The sequence below is a fragment of the Castor canadensis genome, chromosome 15 (genome assembly GCF_047511655.1).
Source record: "Castor canadensis chromosome 15, mCasCan1.hap1v2, whole genome shotgun sequence".
Lineage (NCBI taxonomy): Eukaryota > Metazoa > Chordata > Mammalia > Rodentia > Castoridae > Castor > Castor canadensis.
The window spans coordinates 94,338,423-94,359,560 of NC_133400.1; the positions used below are offsets into that span (position 1 = coordinate 94,338,423).

General features: G+C 42.5%; 1 long non-coding RNA gene across 1 annotated transcript; it reads right to left on the minus strand.

Annotated features, from left to right (window-relative positions):
- Nucleotides 1-14,376: 14,376 nt before the first annotated feature.
- LOC141417552 (uncharacterized) lies at nt 14,377-20,157 on the minus strand. Its single transcript, XR_012442202.1, has 3 exons — nt 19,567-20,157; nt 19,341-19,416; nt 14,377-18,092 (listed from the first exon to the last, which is right to left on the minus strand). It is a non-coding gene; the product is annotated as an uncharacterized lncRNA (long non-coding RNA).
- Nucleotides 20,158-21,138: the final 981 nt, after the last annotated feature.

Below are 21,138 nucleotides of genomic sequence, written 5' to 3' on the forward strand. Positions count from 1 at the left end.
CCTAACAGTTCTCTTTATATTCTATATTTTCAAGTCTTTTGTAAATCTAAAATTATCCCTGAATGAATAATATATGAAGAAAACAAGACAACAGAAAATTTACCAACTCAAAATGAATACAAAAAATTGCATTTCTTTCTATGAGCAATAAATAGAAATACTTTTAATCTTAAAACAACATTTATATGAACACCAAAAATATGAAGCACCTAGGAGTAACTCTAACAGTAGATGCTTAATAGTTCTATGAAGGAAATTATAAAACTTTATGAGAAACATCAGAATTAAAAGATCTAAATAAATGGAGTTATGCCAAGTAGCATATCAGAATGTGCACGATTTTGAAATGTCAATACTCTACAAACTGATCTCTAGACTCAATGAAATGGTGATCAAAACCCCAATAGACTTCTCCTTTTTAAATCCTGCACGTGTCCTGCTAGGTATCAAGATTTATGACAAAATTCATTTAATTAAGATATTGACAAAGAATTGACAATGAAACAGAATAGAGAGCCCAGACATGGATTGAGCTATATGAACTCATAAGGATACTTAATAAATGGCAGAGGTTGAACTATATAGACCATTGATGCTTAGACAATTAAGTATTCATGTAGAGAAAATGAAAATGGACTCCATCTAATTTCACACCAGCTATGAAAGGTAATTCCTCTTCATGTTAGCATCCAATTACTATGAAAGATACCTGAGATAATCAACTTATAAAGAGAAAAGATTTATTTGAGTTTACAGTTTTGGAGGTTCCAGTCCATGGTCAATTGGCCCCATTGCTTTTGGGTCTATGCCAAGGAAGTACATCATGATGAGATGAACATGTAACAGAGTAAAACCAGTCACCTCAGAGCTGAGAGGTGAATGACAATGAGAAGGGAGCTGGAATCCCAAAAATCTCTTTCCAGGTTATGCCCCCAATGACCTAAGACCTCCCACTAGGCCTCTAAAAGCTTCTCACTAGCACCACTTCTCACTACCACCATGCTGGGGACCATTATGACCATTAGAGAAATTGAAGATCCAAACTCTAACACAGGCATATTCAAGGGAAGTATGGGATTTTTACAAGACTAAATAGAAAACTACCTTCTTAACCTTGAGATAGGGAAAGATTTCTTAAATAAGACACTAAAAAATAAAACCTGTAAAGGAAAAGATTGATGAATTTGACTACATTGAACTTTTTTAAATTCCTAGATGGGAAAAGCTATTTACAACTTATAATTGACAAAGGATTCACTATGACCAAGGAGAAAAAGGCAACTCTACAGGACACACAAAACAAAAAGTAAAAATTGTTAATGGCAACAAAGACACAAAGAGTTCCCACCTTATCAGTGATCAGGGAAATACAAATTAAAAAGTACAATGAAATCTCATTACACAATCATAAGATTGGAAAAAATTTAAAAATCTGAAAATACCAAGAGTTGGTGAGGATCTTGAACAAGAGAAACTTCCAGATACAGCTGGTGGAATGCAAATTGGTCAACCACTTTGAAAAATCCTGTGGTACAATTCATAAGACCAGTTACCTATTGTGCCCCTCTTGAGAAAATAACGAGAATTTAAAGATGGTGAAGCATTAAATTCAGTGATGGGTGCTGTGTGACCACTCTAATTATTAATATAGTTGAAATGTGAATATCTGACAGCCCAGCAATTCGGTGTCTGGGTAGACACTCAAAAGCAATTCTCTTCATGCAAAATCAAGACATATAGTGCACTACTCATAATGGCAAATCTGTGTAGTGGCAAGATACAAAGTCACCCATAATCAGGGAGTGGAGTCTCCATTATCCACATCTTTGTTGTACAGTCCTCTCCCTTGAAGGAGCAGACTCTGTGGCGAACAGAATATGGTGGATGTAGACCTGGGTGACCACTCAGGTCAGTTCTTACAGAGTCTGGGAGATTTTTTTCTGTATCTTCTGGAAAGTTCCATCTGTCAGAGAAGCCCAAGTATCGTATGGTGAGAAGCCCAAGTCAGAGACAGCTTGTTGATGTTCTCATCCATGGTCCTCCACAGTGCTTCCAACATCCATCACCTCAGTATTCAGTGAAGGAAGCAGCCTTGTTGTCGACTCAGTAGGAGCTTCTTGTCCTTTTAATATTACTTTTATCAATATGTAAAATAATGGGACTTACCACACATGTGGCACATGGACTGCTTATAATAGCATGTCCGAAGCTCATCCATCCGTACTGACACGCAGAGAACTCCACATGAAACTCATCAGGCCTTGAGAAATCAGTCAGCCTATGCTTCAATTTCTTCTTAATTGAATAATACCATAAAACTACCTACTCACAGAGATGGGTAAAGTGCTCGGATCTGTGTGACCACAAGTAAGCGCTCAACCTGCATTAATGACACCCTATGAGTTGGCCTCATAGATTTCTGCACGAACTCAAGACACGTTCTCCTACGCAACACAGCCTTTGTATCAAGCCATCTGCAGCACAGCCAGTCTTCTGGCAGACTCCCGCATCCTGCCTGTGCTCTCTGAACGAGAAAAAATTAAACATAGAGCTTGAAAAGATGTTAGCATTTGAGAGCTGCTGCACACAGAATTCCCTCCATAACAAGCCCAGAGCAATGAGGTTGCTTTAGTCCACCTGTTCCTCTGACCAGGGGTTCGGGGCCTGTGGACATGCCCTCCCCCACCCCAGCGACACCACCAGCAGAATTGCTCCCTGCTCCTACTGCACCACACACAAAATCACCTGGCCTCGCTCCACAGTTGACTCCACTCTGAATCATTTTTCAAAATAAAGCAAAGTGTCAAGCTGGTTTCAGAAATTCCCTGACAGGCCTGGCAAAAAACAACCCCAGGGGTTCCCGCAGGTGTGGGGAGAAAGCCAGAGTGGGGGATGTGGACAACTGGAGCCAGACATTCTGAAGGGTGAAATTAATCACCAGATGGCCCCAGAAGCTCATTTTCCACCAATATGAGTTGAGTGTCTCATGCAATACCATGAAGAAAAAAAAAAAAATTAACGGTGGGGGGGGGCACTTCAGATAGGTGCTTGAGCGAAGTTCAATTAAACATTTATTAAGCATTTCTGTATATGAGTCCCCGCGCCGTTTGCTGTGAGCTAGAGGTGGATAAACAAGTCTGCCCTCGGGTAGCAGGTGTTCTGGTGCAGAGTGAGTCAGGCAAGGCACACAGAGCACAGGAAGCCAAGGAAGAGTCACTTCCTCTGTCATTGGTCTGTGGTTAGCAGTCCTCCACATAGGATGCAGGAAAAGCCAGCTTCGCAGGCTGTCACTAGGACAGACCAGATAGACAAGCATCCCAGGCGGGTAGTGTGCTGGGCTTAGTGGCACACATAAAAAGCACAGCACTTTACAAGAAAATAAGGTTTTATAGAATAACCACGAACAACACACTCACACCTCCTCGTGAGATGTGGAGCACATGGGAAGACAATGGGAAACCCCATCCTCGTACACCCCAGTTTAACTTTTCCCTTTTCTAAATCTGATGATATTTTTTACGTAGTGATTGATCTTCTCAAGGCTACAGGCATCCTCGAGTAGATCTAGTAGTCATAGCCCCAGTCTCCTTCAGAATGGCATGTTAAAATCAAACTCCCATGTGACAGGAGATATTTATATCAAAGGAATGGGGTGGGGCAGGGTGAAGGCAGAGACTGATCACCATGAATCAATCAGATAGCTGGATTCACCCTGTCTTACTTTGTATGTGTTTAGAAATTTCCATAATAAGACATTTTAAAACAAGACAAAAAGGAAAGAGAAAGGAAAATGACTTTTATTGCTGTCCTTTAGAGAGAAAATTGTCACCCTCTCTTCTCTCTTGCAAAGAGAGCGCCCAAGGTGAGAGCTACTGTGGTACAGGGGATTCAGAGAGAGGCTGCATGGCTCTAGTGAGAGAAGAAGCCAGAGGCCCAGGAGAGAGAGGAAGGGTAAGTCACTGGTGGTGGTTAGGGGGAGGAGGGACAGTTGCCTTTGCAAGGGGAGCAGGACATGGGGAAGAGGATTTTGTAGTTTCTTTGTCAGATTCATGCTGCTATGATCCTCTTCTTTACCCATCAGGAAGCCTCCTTCTAATTCTACCCATACAGAAGTGGTTTTGGGGTCTGAGTTCTGCAGCATCTGCATGTGTCTATATGTACATACATGTATGGTATGTGTATGTGTGGGTGAGTGTGAATTTGCAAACTTTGCACATGTATTCAGGTGTTGCACGGCACACATGTATACCTATGTTGGTGGTGTGTGCATGTAGATGCATGCATATATGTCTGTGTGTTAGGTTTAGCAAACCAGGCACTGAAAAGGCCAAGTGCAGGAGTGGCGTGATCAGTGTGTCAATCTCCAGCTCCCTCCTTGCAGACTTGTACCCTGGCCTCACTCTTGTCATTGTCCCTCTCCCATTTCTTCTGCCCTACCTGCACACAGTTTCACCAAACTTTATTTTCTGACTCTCAGTCTCCCCCCCACTCTTTCATGAATGTGCTCTCTTGTTCCTCCAGAGCCTTCCCTGACCCTGGCCACCACTGGTAACAGCCCTTCCCATCTTGCTTGGAGCAGCTCAGCTTCCTCTTCTGTCCACATCGCCACGACTATGTCACATCACACAGGCATGAACTAAGTGACAGATGGCCTCAAAGCACCCTGACTGCTTCCCATAATCAAGACATTTACACTAAGTGTGAGTTTTTGTAGGTGAAGGCTTTGGTGCCTCTTCTGTGTCTCCTAGAACATTTAGCTATGTTCCATGTTAGAGAAAGGAGGAAAGAGTTTGGGAATTAAATAGACCTGGAATCAAATCCTAACTCTGCCATTTTCTTGCTCTGTCATTTTGAAAAATGATTCCGCCCTCCTAAGTTGGTTTATGCATTTGTATAATAGTATGATGACAGCCCCAAGGCTGTCTGCCTCCTGGACGTATTGTGAGGATTAAGTGAGGGGATTTTACAAAGCAGAGATCTAGCAATTTGTGTGTAAGCCAGGAAGGGCTAGTGCCTGCAAATGCTGACTGAAATGAGCTCTGTTCACTGAGTGCCCCAGAACAGAACGCAGAAAACATCAAGAGCCCCAGAGCTCCGTGTCATACCTGTCACTTATTGGTATAACAATTTTGGCTAAGGTCATTCACTTTTTTCTGAGTCTCCTTTTCTGCTCTCTAAAACAGGGTTAATAAAGCTATCAAATAAACTACTATGTAACAAGTATATTATAAATGTGAGCATACAGCCATTAGCTAGCACTGGGTGTTACATTAAATCAAATATGTTGTCATACTGTCCAGCAGACATCCAACGAGAGTATGCCCCTAAATGGGAGGGAGAGAGGAAGTGAGAGAGAGAGAGAGGGAGAGAGAGAGAGAGAGAGAGAGAGAGAGGGAGAGAGAGATTTATTTATTTCAGGGTTGCCTTGGTTAGCTCTGCCGCTCATACCAGCTGCACGATCACAGTCTGTCCTTTGCCTTTCTAAGTCATGCTTCCTCCTCCATGATAGAGAGGCAGATGTAGAGCTTACTTCATGGGGTTTGTAAGGTACAGTCAGGACCCTATGAAAACACTGACATACTCAGCACTTCATGAATGTTACTACTGATGCATCTTGTTGGTGAGGGGAAGTGAGAGACCCAGAGTTCCTGCATGGTGGAGAACAGGTGACCTTGGCCACTGAGGAACTAGAGAGAAATACCAGAGTCAAAGCTGCCCTCCTCTGGCTTCTTTCTACTTGCTTCCCTGGTGAGGCCAGTTGCTTACACCTCAGGATAATAGTGAGATCCAAACTATGCTGCTCTCTTCTGGAAGCTGCTAGAAGCAACAGTTCATGTGGATATTATGTAATGGTCATTTTTACAAGCCAATAAACCCTTGTAGATATAATTCTCCAAATTAAAAATATACGCTTAGACACACTGAGCTAAACATGACATTTTGGACGTGGGCCATCCATCACTCAGCTGGGAGAGCCAAGAAGAGGCTGAGACATGCCCAGAAAACCTACCTCAACCAGAGAGGGAAGTGACTTAACGATCTCAATCAAGTCCAGGTCTAAACAGACACTGAGGACTTCAAAGAAAGACAAGAATTCTTTAGTGAAGTATATTTAGTCAAGCACTGTTTCTGTGTTAGCTGCTTTAGCTGACAACGAAATAAAAGTGACTTAAACAAGACAGTGATTCATTACTCTCCATGGCACAGCCTGGACACATCTCTGGTGTTGTTAGGAAGTGTTCCTACCTTCCTTTTCAGGCTCACACTAACTTACTTAGCCTCCTGAGACATACCAGTGTTTGCTCCACTACACAGGGGCGGTGGGGAGTGGGGGTTGATAATGAAGATAGAATGGACTCAGGTGATGTCCAGCAGGCTTCAACAGTGGGAACTGGCTGGGGATGGCAGGGGGCTGCCCCAACTGCCCACTGCTGTGCCCAGAGCACATTCCTTATCTCCTCCTCCCACAATGAGTCTCTGAAGCTCAAACTAACACAACTTCTTTTCTCTGCTTCCCTGCTTCTCTATGGCAAGATATCATGTTTTGATATGCCTAGCAAAGAGTTAAATTCTATTTTTTAAATAAATGTGTAAAGTCACATAAAGTCCTCTAGCTGAAGAGAAAAGAAGATACATCAATCTATCTACAACATACTCTTCAGCTCCACCTATCCCAGAGGGCTGATAGGGGATCAAAGGAAGGTACACAAGGATGCCTGGGACAAACTGCCCAAACACACACCCACAGAGGGCGCTGCAGACCTGCACAGAGCTAGTGCACACCAGCCACACTCTCTATGCAAACCACACCTCTGTTGGCCTTGCCCAGGACACCAGTCACACCCACTCTGCTGGCCACGCCCACTCTACAAGCCCTACTTAGTGTGTGCTAGTCACTGCAATGAGGTAAGGTATCTTTGGACACTAGGTTCATGTTATCAACACAGCACCTCACTGTGGTTATCAAATACTTACAGAGGATACACATGCACAAAGACACAGACGTCACCTCCACCAGGGAACCAAAGATTCAGCATCAAGAGAATGATGCATGTGTGCCCCCTTTCCAGTAAATTCAGCACAGGAAGTTCTCAGTCATGCAAAATCACAAAGTGTTAGGAATCTAACCTAGTCAAACTCTATCATTATTTAATAAGGGAGTGAATGTTCTTATCACAAGAAAACTTTTCACTGCCAAAAGTTTTCCTACCATTGTTCTTAAGGTGTGTGCATACACTTCAGACACCATTTTATTTTCTACAATAGCAAATATAAACTTTATGAATTCATTTAGCACATAAAATGAGACTTATCTGTATTTTCAATAACCCAATGACTACTGGAGAAATTCCTGTCCAAAGAAAATGACAAAATGTAATCAAAATGGAGAAATCCCCTAACAGAGAGTATGTAACACTGAAGAGAAATACGGTACCCAGAGGAGGTTCTCAATAATACAAAAATAAGGATTTAGGTCAGATTGACAAATGAGCTAGAATGCATGACTACATTGGAATACATTTCATGTTTTGTTATAATATTTCATGAGCGAGGAGAGTTCTGTGCCATATTGTCAAGTACAAAAGTGGAAGATGCTCAGATGATAACTCAGTGGTTATCGGTGGTCTCTTCAGGGCACGGTCTGGCAAATAGCATTTCTTTAACAATAGAATTCACAGCTACACTTCACATTTACAGTGAAGGAGAATAGTTATTTTCAAAATATCATGCCAATTTAATTAAGCTGTGAGAGTGATTTGCCTAATATGCCAACCCAATTCAGTAATAAAGAATATTAATGTAGTTATTTCACTTTCTTTAAGATGAAAGTAATTTTCTTTCCAAATATTTCTTCTCTCATCATCAGGACCCTTTTCAGGCCCGTTTCATGTTAAAGGATAATTATGGTGGAGGTAACTTTCAAAGGCATCCCGGGAAACGACCTTGCCTCTCTCTGACCTTGCTGCTGTCATGCTGATGTGTGCCCACTTTTGATTTCCTGGGGTTGACCTGAGAGAGAGGCTTGATAAGATTTCATTTTCCCAGTTTAAAGCACCAGTGCTGTTCCCACGAGGGACAAAGACTCCAGACACGTGTATCAGTGAGCTGCCCAGAGAAAGCCTGATACACGATGGTTAGTGTACAGCTGACCCCTCCCTTCCAGGGACTTTAATAAAGATTCACCTGGTGGGAAGACACCCTGAAGGACCACCATCTGCCTTGAGGAAAGGGAATAGTGACCTTGCAGGAACTGGAGGAGAGAGTCTGAAATATTCAGTGTTCACACAATTCTTGAACTTTGGATGCTCTTGATGGTGATAAAAAAAAAAAAAAAGTAATTCAGGAGGCAGTTTATCATGGAATGGGAAGCAAGGTTAGAAATCAAACCTTAACTTGAACCTTGGCCATTCAATTTGTCAGCTGAGTGCATATAGGATATAAGGTAGTTCTTAGAGTTAATGGAAATGAATTGCATGCTTTGAGTAAGATTTATCTTAAACTAAAAAGTATCAAGTACTTGACTATGTTCTGGGCACTTGCTACTCACTTTTCTTTATGACTTTTAATTCACATCTTTGGGATTTGGGGCCTCACATAATAAATGAAGAAACTGAACCTTTGAAGAGTTTAAACAGCTTGCCTTATATGTCAAAGCTACAAAGTTTAAGAACTTAACTCTACCCATATGCTTTGCAGCTCTCTCTAGGGAACACAGGACTTGGGGCACATGGATGGTTTCTCTAGCATGATGTTCTTCCATTTATCCAGTGAGAGTCTATAGTTCTCTCGCTAAGAGCCTAGAAACAGTTCCCTGATGTAAGCACAAGTTCACAGTTGCTGAGAGCCTAAGATCTAGAAGTCATAGAAATAGATGACTTTGGGAGCTCTGGTCAACAACAAGAAATATATTCAGGTGTGAAACACCGTGACCATTGTACACTGATGGAGTTGGGATGCAACATATCCCTGTTCAATAGGTATCCAGCACACTCATCCCTAGGAGTCAATCTGGGACCATGAGTAGAGCACAATAAAACTGTGTCTATACCTATCTCAATTTTTGTTATGGATATGGAGATACATATATATATTCATACACACATATATACATATAACATACTGCCTTTAGAAGACCTATCAAATTCGTGAGTTATTGATGAAATTCTGTGTTTATCAACACAAACATATATAACTCCTAGAGAAGGTCTTAAAAGTCTCACACATATGTGTGCTACTACCACACATTCATTATAAGAAAGTTCTCATGGATACCTCCCAATAATTCAATTTATTAGACTGTGGGAGTGAATTGAAAACACAAACCAGGCATGGGAGGCAGAAATTGCCACCATTAAGGGCCAACATGGGCAAAAAAATCAGAAAGATTCCATCTCCACCAGGAAAAAGCTGGGTATGGTGTCATAAGCCTGTCATCCCAACTACATGCGGGACTAACGAGGAGGGTCACAGTCCAGGCCAGCCTAGGCACAACAGTGAGATCCTACTTGAGAAATAACCAAAGCAAAAGGGCTGGAAGCTTGGGTCACATGGTAGAACACTTGCTGAGCAAGTGCAAGGCCTAAAATTTTAATCCCAGAACCTCCAAAAGAAAAAAAATATTGAAAATGCAGGTAGACCAACCAACCAGACCTCACACCACGTCATCATCCTTTTGCACGCGCCTCCCATTAGTCAGGAGGGTATAGACGACAAAGTGCCATCATCAACGCAAACCAACCACAGCCATTGGTTAAGGGCACACATAACCCTTACAAGGATGCAGTTCAGTTAGTTATCTGGAGTCTACCTTTATCATCGAAAGTTCCTTGGCACCCATCTCCCTTCCTAATTGCAGCCTGATGTCTTGAAGAACCTTCTTTCTCAGCTCCCTTATTGGTTTAATGGGATCTTTTATTGCACAGAAGCTGGAGGGTCTATATAGATCTTCCCTCTCCCTGGCTCAGTTAGAAGGAAGGTTGGCAGGAGAAGCAACCCAGACCTGTGAGACACTCACACCTGAAACAGGATCTTGAGCTGAGGATGCAAGGAAATGCCTGGCTAACTGGTTTCAGGTAAGCAGTATCAGTGAGCATCCACCTTCTCAATCTCTGAAAGTGCCTTAGCTCTTTCCTATTAGCCAACGTGGATGAAGATTTCATGGGCCCAGGGTTATGGTTAGGATATGAAGTGTTCCCCAAAAGGGCTCATGTTTTGAAGGCTTGGTCCCAGCTGGTATAGCTTATTGAGAGGTGATTGGATCGCGAAGGTGCTAATTCGATCAATGGACTAACCGAATTCATCTATGAATTCATAGTCGAATGGGCTATTCGAAAATGTGGCATGGTTGGAGGAAGCGGACCCTCTGAAAGATACATCTTGTCCCTGGCCCCCTCCTGTCTCTCTCTGCTTCTTGGCTGCCAAGGGTGAGTAGTTTTCCTCAACCATACCCTTCCACCACAGCCCAGAAACATAGAGTCAAGTGACAACGGCCCGAAACCATGAGCCAAAATACATCTGTCCTCCCTTAAGTTGTTTGCTTCAGGTATTTTTGTCACAGTGACAAATGGCTGACTAGCACACTCTGATATCCTAGTAACATAATCTCTTTGATGGTCAACCAGTCACATCTGTTATTTACACTGAGAAACTCCCAACAATCAAACAGCTCACAGCCTGTTCAAGAAGAGGAAGAGCCACCAGTCTATGGAGGCCTCCACTGCAGGAGGTCTTCTGAACAGAGCTGAATTACATTTGAGAGGCCTTTCCTCATCAACAGAATTACACTTCGAAAATAAGAACCAGCGTGTTACTGGAATAGATGCTGGGCAACACAGCTGAAGAAAATGGACAAATCTTAACATGTGGTATAGGAGGAATAGCAGTCATCAAAACTATGGGGGTGTTTTCCTTTTAGGAAAATCAGAAGCAGAAAAATCCCTCTGGAACAAAATGTCAATGGTGCCCAAAGTACACTGAACAATTGTTCATGCCAACTGAAGCTCAATGTTTCCTGAATCCTCACACATTCTCTCATTTGTATCAATACTTACAAATTAGTTAGAAAAATGAACACAGGCTCATCCCAATCAGTTAGCAATGATACAAGCCAAGGTGCACTGGAATGCAGATGTCCAAGTAATAAGACTAGTTTTGCTCACATTCTATTTGGATGTGTGATTCCATCATCACTCATCACAGCAAAGGGTCACAGGGTCACCAGGCCTCTGAGGAAACCAATCTCCGTCTATAATGTGAGCATTTCCTCTTACACCTCTCTGGTCAGCTCAGTGATGGAACCGTCATGAAAAAAACTACCTCTATTGTACCCCCAAGCATATATTATCCTCAAATAACCCAAATCTCCTTGGGGAAAGACAAAACAGCAAGAATTCATTGGAACCAACATACTGCCAGGCTCTTGAGTGTCCACCTAATTGTCTCTGAAGTATATGCATGGCATAAAGGCATTATGTCACCCTAATTTAAGAAATCAGAAATCACAGGTGACCAAGGTGCTCTCAAAGCTGGGGAGACATTTTTATAGATGCAAATCTTCATCCAGCATCTGCTGCAAAAACGAATGCTCACCAAATTTCACATTCTACCTCAAAGTGCTTTCTTCTAGTTCCTTCTATTTATTATTTTCTGTAACAAAATTAATGAACTAAAATAACAAATCGATTTTTATTCAGGTAGCTCTAGCAGTTAGCTGCCTAAACTGCAATACCTTCCCAGTTTTTGGAACATCAGGTTCTTAAAAACATGGTTTAAAGTTTGAGGAACTTCCCTCTCATCAGCTATCTCGCTGGATTTAACTGCACTGAAAGCAAGTGGCTCAAATGGATCCAGCCTTCTAGAAAAGGTGACTTCAGAGACTGGAAAGAAAGGCCAAAGGACACTGAATGCTGCTCCCAGTTCAGGGTCATCTCTGGAAAGCAGCCCTTTGACTTTGATGACAATTGAAATGTGGTGACCATGTTGAATTCACTCATTGGTCTAGAAACAGTACCTAAGCCAAGGATTTCAGTGAAAATGGTTTTTAAGAGGAAAAGAAACAGTCAAGGATTGGAAGAAAAAGAAAGAAACCAAAACATGTAGGAGAGTCACCATTGCATCTAAGTGTGGCCATGTGCCAAAGTGCTAGCTGACAGGATGTCACCACAGGCAACAAGCAACTTGTGAGAACTGTCTTTACATGAAATATAGGTATGGAATACAAAGCAGATGTGGACATTTTCAACCACAGGAAGACCCTGAAATAGAAGCTAAAAGATTTTTTTTAAGCCAGAGATGGTAGAACACATCTGTAATCCCAGCTACTCATGAGGTAGTGATCAGGAAGATCACAATTCAAGACCAGCCTAGGCAAAAACTTCGCAAGACCTCATCTCAACAAGTAAGCTGTCTTTGATGGTGTGTGCCTGTAATCCCAGTTATTCAGAATGCAAATGTAGGAGAATTGATGGCGTGTGCCTGTAATCCCAGCTATTCAGAATGCAAATGTAGGAGAATCACTATCTGAAGCCTGGCCTAACAAAAAGTGCTAGACTCTACTGAAAAACAACTAAAGCAAAAAAGAAAAGGAGGAGGAGGAGGAGGAGGAGGTGGGGTGGGGCTGGGCACATGTTTCAAGTGCTATGTGCCTGCCTAGCAAGCTCAAGACCCAAAATCCAAACCCCAGGACTGCCAGAAAAAAAAAAAGAAAAAAAAATCTGATTTTCTGACGTAATACAGCGCACGCTTGGTCTTGGTAGAGCACTTCCAAACCTACATATGAGAGAAATAAACTCCCATTTTTAAATTGTATTTCAAAGTTCAGCGTGCATATGAGTCACTCCATTTCTTACCACAGAGCCTGGGATTGGGACTGAGATCGGACTTCCCCAGACACCTCCCAGACAGTGGCCAGGCTGCTGCAGGATAGATCACGCTTTGAAGAGCAAGCGTTTAAGCCTGGTATTTCGAGAGCTCTGTCACTCACCACCAAAACTAATCCTAGCTAATTAAAATATAATTTCTCATTTGGGAAAGAAATTTCTGTGTGATTTAAGCCACCTGGAATTGGGGTCTGTCCGTGACAAAAAATATATATACTCAAATTAGTTTATGTCATTTCTACCTGGTTTCACCTAGGACACAGATGAAAAGTGGAAACATGGACTCTTGGAAGCTGTGCTCATCTTCAGGGCTCAACTCCAGGAACAGGAAAAGAGGTTGTGGTCTGCTGGTGAACCCACGCTGGCTCCCACATGGAGCTGTGCACAAAAGATGTGTGAACTTTACTGAGTGCAATTTATCCCTCGGCTTAGGCAACACAGGTGGTGGGCATGCACTGTACTAAAGACAGCCTGTGACACATTTTCTTGTGGATTCCTGTAATTTCCTCCCCGCAGAGGCCCGAGTACAGATGCTGCTGGCTCTGAGAGTGACCACACTGTCTCTCCTGGGTTTTCACTCCCGTGGGAGACACTCAGCCTCTGGTTTCCCTGGGGAGGATGCAGACGTCCACTTGCTAGGGCTAAGGCGGGAGGGAGGGGTGTGGGAGCAGAGCACTGAAGTCAAGCAGAAGTGCTCTCCTCTCCGCCCACAGGAGCCTCTTGTCACCACCCCTGGCCTGCAGCTGGAGCACTGAGCTTCTGATCCAGTGAAAAGCAGAGTGAGTCACCTGGCTGGTGGTGGCAGCTGGCCCCTCGTCCATTATAATAGGCCATGTTCAAACACACAGCCTTAAGCCTGCTGTGGACAAGGCCCAACTCTACAACTGAATCTTTTTTCCCCAAAGCCAATACAGTATCGTATTTATTGAACTATTTCTTACAAATAACCCATCAGCACACCTACTGAAAAGCTCTTGTCTCTCATCTGAGGTATTTTCTCCAAGTTTAATGTATATTTCTCACCTTAGCATGTTCTTATACCTCCAGGTCATTCTGAGGCAGGCTAGAATTAGGGAAAGTTTGGAACTCAGAAAAATATTACATCTCAGATTAACCATGCTCTGGCCTGGGGACCACCCATCCCCTCCCCACTCGCTGATTATTGGAAGGGATCTCCAGGGTCTGCCCTTCCCATGAGTTAGTTCAAGAAGAATTAACCTAGAAGGTAACACCCACGCACAGGAAATCAATGTGAGTCAATGCCCTGTATAGCTATCCTTATTTCAACCAGCAAAAACCCTTGTTCCTTCCTATTATGGCTTATACTCTCTCTACAACAAAATTAGAGATAAGGGCAAAATAGTTTCTGCTGGGTATTGAGGGGGGGGGAGAGGGAGGGGGCGGAGTGGGTGGTAAGGGAGGGGGTGGGGGCAGGGGGGAGAAATGAACCAAGCCTTGTATGCACATATGAATAAAAAAAAAAAAAAAAAAAGCACCTGAAAAAGAAAAGCATGCTCTCTTGGCCTCCAGATTCCACCAGGGTCCACCATGCCCTCCTTGTATTTTCCTTTCCTAACTTTTAATAAACCCCATTTATACCCACGTGTCCTGGAATGGATTCTTCCTGAGGGACACAAAGAATTTGGGAGTCTTCTGATCACAGACGCACCAGCACTATTTACAATTCTAGAACACACACCAATGCGAACTTCCCACTGCACTGCTCTATTTTTTCCTAAATTGATCTATACCAATAACTTCTTCCAATCGTGATGTCCTACAACACCTGACCAACAATATTTTTTTTCTTTTCTTTTTTTTTTAATTGTTGTGCTGGGTGAAGGTACATTGTGGCATTTACAAAAGTTCTCCCAGTTCCATCCAGTGAAACTGCAACCTGCCAGGTGAGCATGACACATCATTTGTTCTGGAGGGACCCACGTAGTCCAGCACAGCTGGTGGGCAGATTGCGTCCACCCTGGACCAAACTGGTGGCTAAATACAACTGAAGCTTTATGGGAAGGTTCCGCTGCTCTGGCAAGTGGCTAGATGTTTAGAAAGTCACCCCTTTGGGGATTGTGAAGTGAAAACTCAGCTACTTGGGCTACGTGAGATACTGCTCTGTGTGTTACCCAGATCGCTGCCCTAGGTGAGCAAGCCTATAAGATGCAAGCATGGATTTTGAGCCCCAAGGAAAAGGTGACAGACATCTGCTTGCCAGTAGAGATGAGTTGGGTTTTTTTTTTTATATAAGTTCAGTTTGGTCAATAAATTAACTTGGTTTTTTTTTTTAAACTACACTACTTTTAAACATCATCACCCTGCATATTACTTCTTTGTGTAGTTTAATTAAAATTTTAATGACTGGCCAAAGAGACGCCAAAACCCTCTTTAGTTAGTGGAGTACAAGAGAAAGGGTTAATGTGAGCCTCTTCCTGTGCATTCGGCTGTTTCTACTTTGAAGAAAACTAAAAGAAGCAGAAGCCTGGTATCTGTGGAGGTCACACAGCGTTGAGACAAATGTCTTTCTGTATCTGGTGGTCCCTTACATCCACATCTTCGAAGTCAAACAAGAGGTCACTGCCTTCGTTAACAAACCATCAGCTGTGTCTCACATTGATTTGAAATCTAGTATTTGGAAAACTGAACTCATTGTCTTTAATTTTTTCCTCCCCAGAATAGTTGCTTTTCGATTTCTTCCCAAATTCCTTCTCCTACCTCAACATTTTGGATTCATCATGATTCTTTTCTATCTCTCCCTCCACAATTCAATTCATCACTAACTTCTACCAAACACCTAGATGCCAGGGGTTTTCCTCTGCAGTCCACCCCAGATCAGCCAATGAAAATGGTTCTTTCTCAGAAAAACTGTGGCAGGTTGGTTCCCCTTGTAAAGCCTAGAAAGTTCCCACCTATCCTAAGAAACCCCAAGACCTCTGTGTGGTGGCCTCCAGTTCTCATCCCAAATCCCATGATTCCTTACTTGCACACCTTTCAGTTGAAACAACATTGATTGTATATGCAAAACAAAGAATCTTTGAGAAAGTGTGCCAGGGGCTGTGAAAGATTCCTATCAATGAACAGACGGCAAATGAATACTTTTCCTGTCTTTGAGGAGTCTCTTCTCTTTCCAGTGTTTGTGCTTGTATGACCACTCCATTTCCTCACCAAGCCCCCAAGCTTCCGTCCGTCCCTCAGCACACCCCTTCCTTCCTGGCCTCCAACCATGTTTAGCTGTCTCTCTCTCTCTCTCTCTCTCTCTCTCTCTCTCTCTCTCACACACACACACACACACACACACACATACACGGACACATAAGTTTCCTTTCAAAGTGTGCTATTGCAGGTAGGTCTTCAAATGAAGTCTTTTGAGGATAGAGAGAGGAGATGGGGTCTCACTGTGTAGCTCAAGTTGGTCTCAAACTCACAGCCCTCCTGACTCAGCCTCTCAAGTGCAGGGATTACAGGTATACCTCACCATACCCTCGGAAGACATTTTTAAACTCAGGTAGTGTTTGCCAATTGCTGTAATTAGTGTAAACGCTCCCACCATGGCCATTGAAACAGAGGTGGGGGAGTTACACGCCCTGGTTCCAGGCCCCCATGGCCTGCCTTCTTCTACTCAGGGATACCCAGCATGTGAAGCCTTGTGAAGATGTGACTGCTCCCCACCAGGTTCCCTGGGGGACACATATGTTCTCCTTATCCTTAAAGGTGAAAAAAGCCAGACTTGGTGGTGTACACCTGTAATCTCAGCACTAGGGAGGCTCAGGCAGTGGGATCTTGAGTTCAAGGCCAGCCTGGGCTAGAAATATGTCCCTAAGAGAGAGAAGTGAGAAGAGGAAAAAAGACCTACGTGTGGTAATCTCTCCAGATCTCTGCTTAAGGCTTGGGGTTGCTCACTTAAATCTGTGTATTGACAGATGACAGAAGGGGATTTTTCCTCCAGAAGGCACCACATATGGGCAGCCAGGCTGTACTCAGAAAATGGCACTCTTCTGCTTGCTGCAGAACACACACACACACTCACACACACACAGCTAACGCACACACACAATGCTAAAGCTTTGCAAATAGGTGTCGCCTGGAAGGACGCCTCTTCCTCCATGACCGTGCTTGGAACAGGTATTTGTTGTACCTCACATCCTACAATGATCCCTATTTATTGAAGGAAATTATCAGATGCAGAAGCAGACGTGCTTTTCCAGGCCCCCCAACAAAAACCAAGGCACTGTTTTGATGAATTTGTTCTGTGCTTCTAAATACGATGTGGAAAAAGTTAATGAATGAGGCCCAGGTAAGCCTGAGGGGTTTCTTTAAATCAGTACATCAAAAGGCACAGCACATTCCCAGCAGCTTTAAGAGAGGGTGTTGACAGGAATATTTCAAAGCAAACACCACCGCTGCCCTGACAGACCAATTATATTACCTCACAGTGTCTACAGGCACATAAATTACACACTAACGTACTTTAGCCTATTCCTAAGAAAGCCCGTGTGGAGCCCAGAGCCTCTGTGGCAGTCCAACAGTGAGCCCTGCCCCCTGGTGAGCTCTCAGAGAAGGACTCGTGTCCTAAGACACTCTGCACCCAGGAAGCAGCTGGAGACCCAGGTGAGCTGAGACTAAGATGGAAGGGAGAACAAAACGGACAGGACAAGCTCCACGCCCATCTTAATCAGGGCTCAAGAGGATAGAGGAAAGGTCCAAATGACAGGTCTTTAAGGCCCTTCAGTGGAAGTGATGCAGGTTAAAGAGCCCAGAAAAGTGACAAGAATGGTTGTTAGAACCATGTGACAAGGAGGCACTGGACCTGGAAGCTTAGCAGAAAGAAACTGAACATTGATGGTGTTCATCTAAGTTGTAAAGCCAGATACGGGCATCGCAAGGACCCAGACACCTGTTCATCAGTAATATTCTAAAATGGCAAGTGAAAGTTTTCATCTCTCTTTCCTTGGACGCTTTCCTCCCAGACAGCCTGTCTCTACCCAAATGTCACACAGCATGGGGTGACACCAGGAATCCAATAAAATGCCTCAGGCAGAATTAGAAAACTAGGAAACTTCCAAACAACCAAATGATCAAATCAGCTACTTGTTCTCCCTGGGTTACTAACCACGGTGGCAAATGTTTGAGTCCAGTATGAAAGGAATTCTGCTACCAGCTCCCATCTCCTCCGCTGCTTCACATCCACTTCCACGAGTGTCAAGCCAGTTCCTGGAAAGGGCAGGTCCTTGATTAGACTAATATTTTTAGCTGAATTACTTGTACATGAAGTATGCTCCCTTCAAAACTGATGGTCCAGTAAAGAAAAAGTCAAATAGAATTATGAGCAATCTTGTAAATTTTCTTAATATTTGAAGATACCTCCCCACATGTATTGCAAATTTCTTTGCAACAAAGACCATTTTTATTATGCTGATGTTTATGAAAAATTGGCAAAAAGTTGACATATCTCAAAGAATGACTTGCTACTCTTAAACAATTTTTCTGGTTTGGACAAAAAAAGAGAGACAGATAACGTAGGCCAATTAATATATTTTTAGAAAGCAGGTGAAGATTGCACAATGTAAAACTAAAAGCCTTTTTTTATTACAAAGTCCACTAGATGTTAACATGTTATAAACACACAAAAGAGGTTAAAAGTACACTGATATTTTTGAACATCACACCACTAATTTAGTTCATGTTTGGTCATTGAAAGGAAATTATTTTAAAGGGTAATGTAAAATTTCATACTTGCAATGGTAGTCAGATAACAGCTCTCAAAAACGTCTGAGTCCTCAAAAGTTACCTGTTTTCTCTCATGTGGAAGAACAATCCAAATACAGATTCAGGCTAAATATACATATATATATTGCTTATATGTGCACAAACATATACATGTAGACACATACATACATAGATGTACATATACATATATACGTATGTGTATGTACATATAACATGTTTCCAAAAGCGGAGCTGTTAGAGGAGACTAAGGGAGGAGGAAAAGAAGAAAAGCAGGATAAAGTGAATGATGTCAAAATACATTGCATCTGTGTAGGAACAAGACACAACAAAATGCACTGAAAACTACTGAATGATACAGGGTAGGGGAAAAGGGTAAGGAAGAGTAACAGATGAAGGCTGACTAAATTACAGGTAGTTAAGAGGTAAAATAGCAAGGCAAAACCCCACTGAACAACTAACAGACACTAAACCAACGATGGACAGGAAAGTAATACAGGCCGTGTTAAGGAGAGAGTATTAGAGGGAGCAGGAGGGCTAATGAAAAAGGGGAAGGAGAGTGAATATGGCTGAGGTACTTCCTATACATGTATGAATGTGGAACACTGAAACCCGCTGAAATCATTTTAAGACGGAGAGTAGGGAATGAGGAAGAATAGTGAACCAAACTGGAGTACAACATATGTATATATTGAAATGTCACAATAAAACCCCCTGTAAAACTATCATACTTACTAATAAGTTTTTTAAATCCCCGAGTCCTAATCCCCAGATCCTATGACTGTATGACAGCATGAGGTCAGGAGTAAAGCTGCAGGGGAAAAAAAAGAGCTAATCAGCCTTCCCTCAAATATGGATACGATCCTAGATTATCTGCATGGGGCCAACGTCACTGTACTGGTACAAATGATCAGTAGAAGTCAGAGGGATTAGACTACAAAGAAAGATGCAGAAATACAACCTTCATGACTTTGAAGCTGGAGGGAGGGTCCCTGGTCCAAGGGATGTGGGCTCCCTTGAAGTTGGAGAAGGCATTTACAGATTCTTCTCCAGATCCCCCATGAAAAAAAAAGCTCAGCACTGTTACACCTTGGGAAACCCTGTAAAATAATAACATGTGCTGTTCAAAACCACTGAGTGTCTGCTTACTTGATATGGCAGCAATAGAAAACAAAAGCACCAGCTTTCACTAAATCAAAGATTTACTGATTTGTCAAGTGTCCTTTAAACCACCATCCCGGTATGGAGACAGATGCAAGTCAACATGCATTAAAGTTCAACTAATGGCAAGAAGTCTAGCGCTGGTTTATTCTTAGATGAGAAATTTGTAGTTTCTCAATCACTTGATTGATGTCTTTGACGATCCACCAGAGGTCGCATTCAGGTGGCCCAACTCAAGGTGAATTATTTCTTCTTCATCACAGGTTTTAGCATCACCTGTCCTGCCACTAAAGGTCACTTAAAATATCAAGAGCTTTATGTGGAATCAAATGTAAATAGCAAAGGAGTGACAAGAAAAGGAAAAAGAAAAAGAACGCTGAAAAAACACAAGAGAAAAAGAGAAAGATGGCAACAATTTTTTAGGAAAAGAATATTCAACAAGAGATGAAAGAGAAAAAAGATGTACAAGAAGGAGACAAGTGAAAACCAGGGAGAGAAAGGCAGGCTTGTTATTCCCTCTCAGACCACATAGCTGCCCTGTGCCTAGCCGCAGGGCACATGGGCAAAGAGAAGGGCAGGAGGTGGGGGCAGGTGTGATGGCCAAGTTGGCCTTTTCCACCGTGGGAACCTAAGCATGTAAACTGGGTGCTTCTTAAAAAGAAGAATAAAGTGCAATTCTGACACGCCTTCTCTTACTGGAAGTCTTCATATATGGACTGAAGCCATTATTTTCTATGCCTGGTATGTATGTATATTCACAAACAGCATTTTTTTTTCTCTCTCAAACAGCAGAAAACAAACAAATGATCCAAAAGGTTATGCTTCTATGGGTATTTTTGACTGTGTTTGAACTGTATTTTATCCAGATATACTCAAATGCCAGGAAGACCACAGAGAAAACTCAAATTTCTTATCTTTCCCATTTGGTATCTGGTTTTCCAGATAATAGAAATTACAGCCAGGCAGGATGGTGTATGTCTCCAACTAGCAGGAGGAATAATAGGTAGGAGGATAGTAGTCTGAAGCTGACCCTGGGCAAAAAAAAAAATTATCAAAAAATATCTAAAGCAAAAAAGGGCTGGAGGCATGACTCAAATGGTAGAGCACATGTCTAGCAGCATGAGGCTCTGAGTTCAGAGCACAGTACTGCCAAAAAATTTTTATTTTGGTGGAAGAATAAGGCCAGTTATCCCTTTACCTATGACATTCTTAATCATTAATGTGATTTTCTTTTTAGGAATAAGCTCACTGGACTTTATGATTTAGTAGGCTTGCCATAGCTGTTACATGTGTGAAATTCACTCAACTTCCAAATCAATCTTTGTAGCAACAAATCAAATCCTCTAATGCCATTTCCCATCGGCATAAATGC